This window comes from Stylophora pistillata, chromosome 7 (assembly GCF_964205215.1).
Source record: "Stylophora pistillata chromosome 7, jaStyPist1.2, whole genome shotgun sequence".
Taxonomy (NCBI): domain Eukaryota; kingdom Metazoa; phylum Cnidaria; class Anthozoa; order Scleractinia; family Pocilloporidae; genus Stylophora; species Stylophora pistillata.
Genome location: NC_142525.1, coordinates 6,668,429 through 6,675,389, shown reverse-complemented (window position 1 = coordinate 6,675,389; position 6,961 = coordinate 6,668,429). Strand labels below are relative to the sequence as shown.

Genomic DNA, 6,961 nt, shown 5'->3' with positions numbered 1-6,961 from the left:
CGGCATTTAAAACCGAGACATTTTCCTATTTCCACAGTTTTTAACGAGAAAAATAATTTTCGAAAATATTTAGGGAAAGCTCAAAGTTTTTGGAAGTTGATATGCAAAAGCAAAGTGGCAAAGGAAAGAACGCCTCGAAGCAACAGGATAGAAAATCAACCATAGGAGTCCAGCCTCGTTCCCAGGGTCTCTCATCTTTAGTAGGGGAGGGAAGATGAGAGACCCTGAGAACAAGGTTGCCATGACAATATCCGAGTTTCCGAGAGTTTCCGCGCTGAAGTCCAACATTCTCTTTCTGTCAGCTCTTCTTTATCCTTTGGCCGCGTGAAAAACAGCCAAAACAGCACAAATAAATGGCGGGAGACGAAGGAATCTGTGTTTCTTGCTTCGCAAACACAAAATGTACTTGTTTGTCGAGCGGTAATTACTTTTGTATGAGGTGTTCAGTTTTCGAAAACGAAGAGGACACTTCAGGTGGAAAGAACGAAAATCTGTGAGTCGTATTTCAATGAAATGATGGAACCTGAACCACTGAAGTCAAAGTACTAGTGTCATGAAGAAAAGTCAAGATGACGATCGCGAATGTGAAATTCGACGTTTGAACTGGGCCCTAGTGAAGTTAGTACTGATGCGTGACTTTGAATGGGATTGGGGCACAACCCTGGCAACCAGTTTCGCAGTTGACTCCATTTGAGGTGAAGGGTAAGGTGCGGTTGATCTCTGCTTCGAAAGACTTGTTTGACGTTTTCTAAGCGGACGATTCTCGCCAAGGTAAATTCATTCATTTACCAGATACATACGTTTTAAGTTTTTATTACTAGCGAGGGAATTGTCTTAACTCTCGCGGCTACTTGGTGCTTCGAACTTCCTGTTTGTCGTAGAGCTGTTCGTATTTTACGAATTGGTGCGCATAGCTATACTTGATACCCCTTTATTCAATAACTTGTTGTGTCGATTCACTTATTCGTTATCATTTTTACGAATTTGACTGGATTTTTTCTGCTTCTAGCCGTGAAACATTTGTTATAAAAGACAGATTTATAGAAATCGTAGCTTTGTGCTTCGGTCAGCACTTTCTGTTTGAAGGAGACAATTGTTCGGGCAAGATTTCCGTGTAATCCCATACTTCGTTAATTATGCACACAATTCTTCGATGAAAGAAAGCAGAGGCAAAACAACAGATTACCTTCGGGATTACACCTTTGTTTTGACTGGTTTAGGGTTATCGGAAATCTTTCCCATGGTTGTAGTATGCGATTTGCTGTGAACGGTTGTACTTGATCTCTCTATTCAGCAGTTTCAAGTCAATTAGCGTATTATTTATTATTTTGGCTGGATTGTTTTGACTGCTAGCCATGAAATGGCACTTCTGCTTGCTCGTTTAAACGCGAAGGTGCGATGTAAAAGGAGAGTTCCCTTAGGTACCCGGTAGACGGAACAAAAGGAGCTAAATATGAGATATCTATTGTTTACTTCCACCAGCATGGTGGCAATGATGTAACGTGTGAACCACCTACTTCGATTTCAAATTTACTGTCACAAATAAAGACAGTTTCCATCGGAGAAAGGAAAAACAAATCTCAAAAATTCTTGTAAAAGTAAAAAAGGTAAAGCCTACACGTGAGCCATGTGGCTCGTCAGGCCAGCACTTAACTCCGGTTTCCATAGCATGAAGTGACTAGGAGTATTTCTACTCCCCCCTGGATGGGATGCTAGTCCATCACAGGGTTACCCCTAGCATTAAATTCACCGGTACCCATTTATACACCTGGGTGAAGAGAGGCACTGTGAGAGTAGAGTGTCTTACCTATGAACACAATACAATGTCCCGGCCGAGGTTCGAACCCAGACCGCTTGATCCGGAGTCGAGCACACAACCATGAGGCCACCGCACCTCCCACACAAAATAAAACTTTTGTATTGTGATCAAAACATAAAACAATTTTGAGGAATGCGCCCGCTGATCACTGCTTTGGATTAACTATAGCTCAAGCTGACTTGACTCTAAGAGTTCTACATCACACGACGGTTGATTGACAAAAAATGGTCCAGAGATACCTAAGGCAGCTCTTCTTTTATAGCGTGCCTTCGTGTTTAAGACATCTTCATATTTTCTAACCGTTTGTTTACTTGTGCCAAGCAACGCACTGTAAAATGTTTTTATATTCAGTAGTGTTTGATGGTGATTGACCTATCATCCAGATTTTATTCTCTAGAATCTGGTTGCATTTGATCGGAAAATTGAAGAGATACTTGTATTGTTTTCCCTGCGGTTTGTAATTTGTAACGAGAAAACATGCTGTGATTGGAATCTTGAAAATAACTAACACATATTTTGAAGGGAATCTGCTTACCCCAATCGGACTGCTGCAGTTGCTTGTTATGATGAAAAATTCAAGTTTTTACTCACAATCATGTAGGCAAAAGATTGAAAAATTAACTAGGTCCCGTGGAATTAAAACTGAACAAAAAATTGGGTAAAAATTGGTTAAAAAAGGGTAAAAATTGGCAATGAGTTTTCCAGGTGGGAGCATAATTACAGAGGTGTGCCACAGGGACCCTAATTACTTTTTAACATATTCTTAAATGATATTTTCTATTTTATTACAAAAGTTAAGCTTAATGCATACGCTGATGATCAGCAGTTATATAGCTTGGATAGGGATCACCTTGCCCTGTATGATAGGATGAATAGTGAACTATCGATTGCTGTCAATGGGTTTAGGTATAACGGTCTTATGGCCAATCCAAGTAAATTTTATTCTCTCATACTCGGAGAAACTGATATTAATTTTTCATTTATAGTTGATGGGGTGAGAATCGAGCAGCATGATGATATAGATCTACTAGGAATTAATGTTGACTCAAAACTTAGTTTTTCGAAGCATGTATCCCATATAATTATGCGATAGGGTCAATAACCAGTCTAGGGTCATTGGTCGTTTTGGAAATCTTCTCTCTGGATCCATACGGTTGCATTTATACAGGGCATTTATACAACCTATCTTTCAGTACTTTAGTGCTGTATGGCATTATTGTGGAGCACGGAATTCTAATAAGCTAGAGATAGTAAATAAGTGAGTGCTTCAGCTAGTCCTTGGAGACAGATCAAGTTCGTATTCAGCTTTACTGAACAGGCTTGATATGGTATCACTAAAAGATAAAAGAGTCCAGGACATATTAAGTATGGTTTACAAAGGCCTTTACAACATGGCTCCTGGGTATATCGCATCACTTCCCAAAGAGCGCAGTCAAAGTGCATATAATTTAAGGGGTAGAAGGAAATTACAGATACCAGCGGTGAAGACTAGAACTTTTGGACTTCACTCTTTCAGGTATCTTGCCGCCTCTGCATGGATCAATAGCTTATCAGATGAATTAAGAGTGTCAGACAGTCTAGCAGCTTTTAAACGTGCCATTAGGAGTTATATATCTAGTGGGGATTAGTATATAATTATTAGCATTTTTATATGAGGTTTTAAAAGAGTATTTCAATTTTAAAACTATTGTCATTTGTTTGTAGTCATTTGTTTGTAGTTATATGCTCGGAGATACTAGCACACGTAGTGCTATTCATAAATCCGAACGGAAATATCAAGTTTACGTTTGTATGTATGTATACAAGGTTACAGTGACCTCCTCTTGTGCTTCTAAAATGGAAATGTGTTTTTTTAAGTAGTTATTTAAAATCAATTTTTTAGTTTAGTTTAATCCATTCGCCACGGGAGTGGCAGGAGAAAGGAACAGAAATTACGTCCCAATTGACACCTAACCCCTTTGTACCCACCATCCCACCCCGGGGAGGACATCCATAACACAGTAATCTCATGCGTGGGAAATTAATGTCTCCTACCCCCAACCCTGCAGGAGACGGGACCTCCATTTATTCGTCCCTATCCAAGAAGACTAGAATATCTAACCATTTCCAGATGTTATAGAAAGGTAGCAAATTCTTCTCAATTTTTTAAGACCTTGAGTGTTGGTCCGTCCGGGGCTCGAACCCTCAACTCCCCGCACAACAGTCCAGCGCACTATCCTTTGGGCTAACTGGGCGGCGGTATAATTTACTCTTGGCCTGTTGTACATTATATGATAACATTTCATGGTTTTCAGTCTTACAGAAACTGTTGATACATGTACCTTACCTCCAGATGTAGTGTTACCCTTGCGTTACTTAGTTTTTGGTCACGTCACAACTGATGCGCAGTAAGCATAGAGCGGACCTCGTGCTTTCATATTTCAACTGTGCTCCATTACAAAACGATAGCACCCAAAGTTTTTGTAGATTTATCGTTTCTGTTTGGTTTTGTGCACATTTTGGCCCCAAGATAGGGATAGAGGTGCGCCCTTTATATTATTGTAATCGCTCTAACATTGTTTGTCATTTGAATTCCTTTTATCTCTTACTTCATCGGTTCAGTCGCCGACATTCACTGATTTCGCGATATACTTATTTCTTCTTGTATAATGTTTATCATTCGGATCGGCTAGCGATTTTACTTATCGTGCCTTGAAGCGATTAAGCTATAGTTAAGTTTTAGCTTGGTTATTGCATCCTTGTTTCAGTTTTTACGTGTTGGACCTCATTAAAGAATAACATCATTTAACTCTATGTCCTGGTGTTTGTACTCAATGTGAGATTCGACTCAGTTCATCAAACTATCGCCACTAAACCAGAAATACCTTAAACTGCAGCTTTTTAGCCAGCCCTTTGAGTCTCACACATTCAGGGTGAGATTTGCACAAACAAATTTAACATTTGGTTCACACACTGGAATTATTGTTTCATATGGCAAACTGCTGCTATAGGGTAACCAGTCAAGTTGCCTGAAAGACATTTCGCCCAAAGTCATGTTGCCTGAAACCTGAGTCATGTTGCCCAAAATTTTTGGTCATGTTGCCTGAACAAAAGGGTCACGTCACCTGAAGAAACAAATGCTTAAAAGATCAGGCTATTAGACTGTAAATATACACTGTCACAATGAAGTTGAGAAATCTTAATCACTAATTAGAAGTGCTCTTTGTTTCTGACAACACCTTTAAGATTGAAAATTAGTGTTGTTCATTTCTAATAACCAAGGGAAGCCGGGTTTGTTTTTAACAACAAATTGAAGTGTTGCTTGTTTGGTATGTACTTGGTTTGTACTCGTGGACGTAAGCTTGATGACCTTAATCTTGCTTTCTAACAACGGCATCGATTATAATTTATGTGGAAAATTGGAATATGTATTTGAGTAACAAATCTAGAAGCATTGTTCATTTCTAACAAGCATTTTTCATTGCTTTCAACAAAGTGAATTAAGATTTGTTTCTAACAACAAAATGAAGCATAGTTGGCTTAATATGTACTTGTTTTGTACTCATGGACATATCGTAAGCTTGAGGAACTTTATCTTGGAATAGGGTGCCTATATTGTTGAGGTTGGACCAACATAATGTATTGAAGGCCCGGGATTTGTGTCTTAAAGTGGTGTCACTATAATTTTTCTCCTTTTCATATTTTAACTTCTTTCTTTTCCAGTGCAGCAGGCGAGAGATCGTTTTCTTCTGCTCGAAGACTCAAAACATGGCTGCGCTCGACAATGACAGCCAAGATTTAGTAATTTGACAATACTTAACACTCACAAACAGAGAACAGACAACCTTTGTCTATAGGTATTGCCAATGAGTTTACAGCTCTCAATGACAATGGGAGAAAAAACTTTGGCACGTTCAAAGAGTCAGACTTTAAAATTTCCGGGTGACTTTCTTCCTTTCTGTCTGTTGAGTTTAGCTTAGAAGTTAGCCAATACATCTATTTCATGATATTTTGTTAAAATATGAGGTTGTAATATGTTTTTTTCTTTGTTTTTCATTGAAAACAATTAAAAATTAACTTAATGTTAGCGTTTTTTGGATGCATTTCTAGCCATTTCAGAAGAATGATATTTCAAATTTTCCCGGGGGAGCATCCATTTGGTAGTAGTAATAACCCCCGTCGCTTCATGCGAAGGAAACAGGGATAAGCTTCGGCTGGGTGGGGTACTAAGTTCGAGTACAGACATTTTTAGGGTAAGATCAAGTCAATTTAATCTTGAAACAGCCAAAATCCTCCTCACCCCACCCCCCTGGTGCTATATAATGAGCTGTTCCTTAGCAACCAAGCCACTGCAGTACAACATACTTAGACACCACAATATGCGATACAAACCTATATTGTTGTAGACTGTTGGAGTCATCTATATGATAATAATGATTCCAAAATATCAAAAGGTAACCATCTGTCTACCTGTTGGAAATAAAGACAACAGTGTGGCACAATTTTTTATATCTTGGTATTCAATGTAATATTTGTCGTTTTATTGAAGCTCTTGAGCCTTCACGCCCCAAAATCAGCACATTTGCAATCCTCATACTATATATCCTTTATACATTTCCTACGGCACTGACGAGGAGAATTTAGTGAAAAAATCCAGAGCTTTTCAAGTTTGCGATCGTTTTCTTAATTCTCATAAGCATTGATTCAGCAGTGATACCTTGGTGAGAAATTAGATGTTAGTCACCCTCAGGAGTTAAAGAGTTAAGTGAATGTGCTCTGCCAGTCTGAGCTAAATTTGCAAGAATTGCTCGGCAGAATATTATTAATATTTAAAAATTAAAATATAGAGTTATTCCAAGCGCGCAATAATGAATTCCTTTACAGAACGCCTCCCAAAACAATAACGCAAAGTGAAAAGAAGAATGAGAGGATAGTAAAAAGTCCTTAACCCTTTGAGCACTAAGAGTGATCAGCATCTAATTTCTCCTAACAACATCACCTCTGAAGCAAACATTAAGGTCAGGAGAATAAAGGAAATGATCACCAACTAAAGAAGTTCTTGATTGTTGAACAAATTCTCCTTGTCAGCATCTTTGGAAATGTATAGAGAACAGTATAGAGAATATGCATACTGATGTTAGGGTGTACAAGGTTAAATTATTG

General features: G+C 38.5%; 1 long non-coding RNA gene across 2 annotated transcripts in view; it reads right to left on the bottom strand.

Moving 5' to 3' along the window:
* The window catches only part of LOC148726371 (uncharacterized), a 447,217-nt gene that overhangs the window by 120,207 nt on the left and 320,049 nt on the right, over positions 1–6,961 (bottom strand). The gene's annotated exons all lie outside the window — the stretch shown is intronic.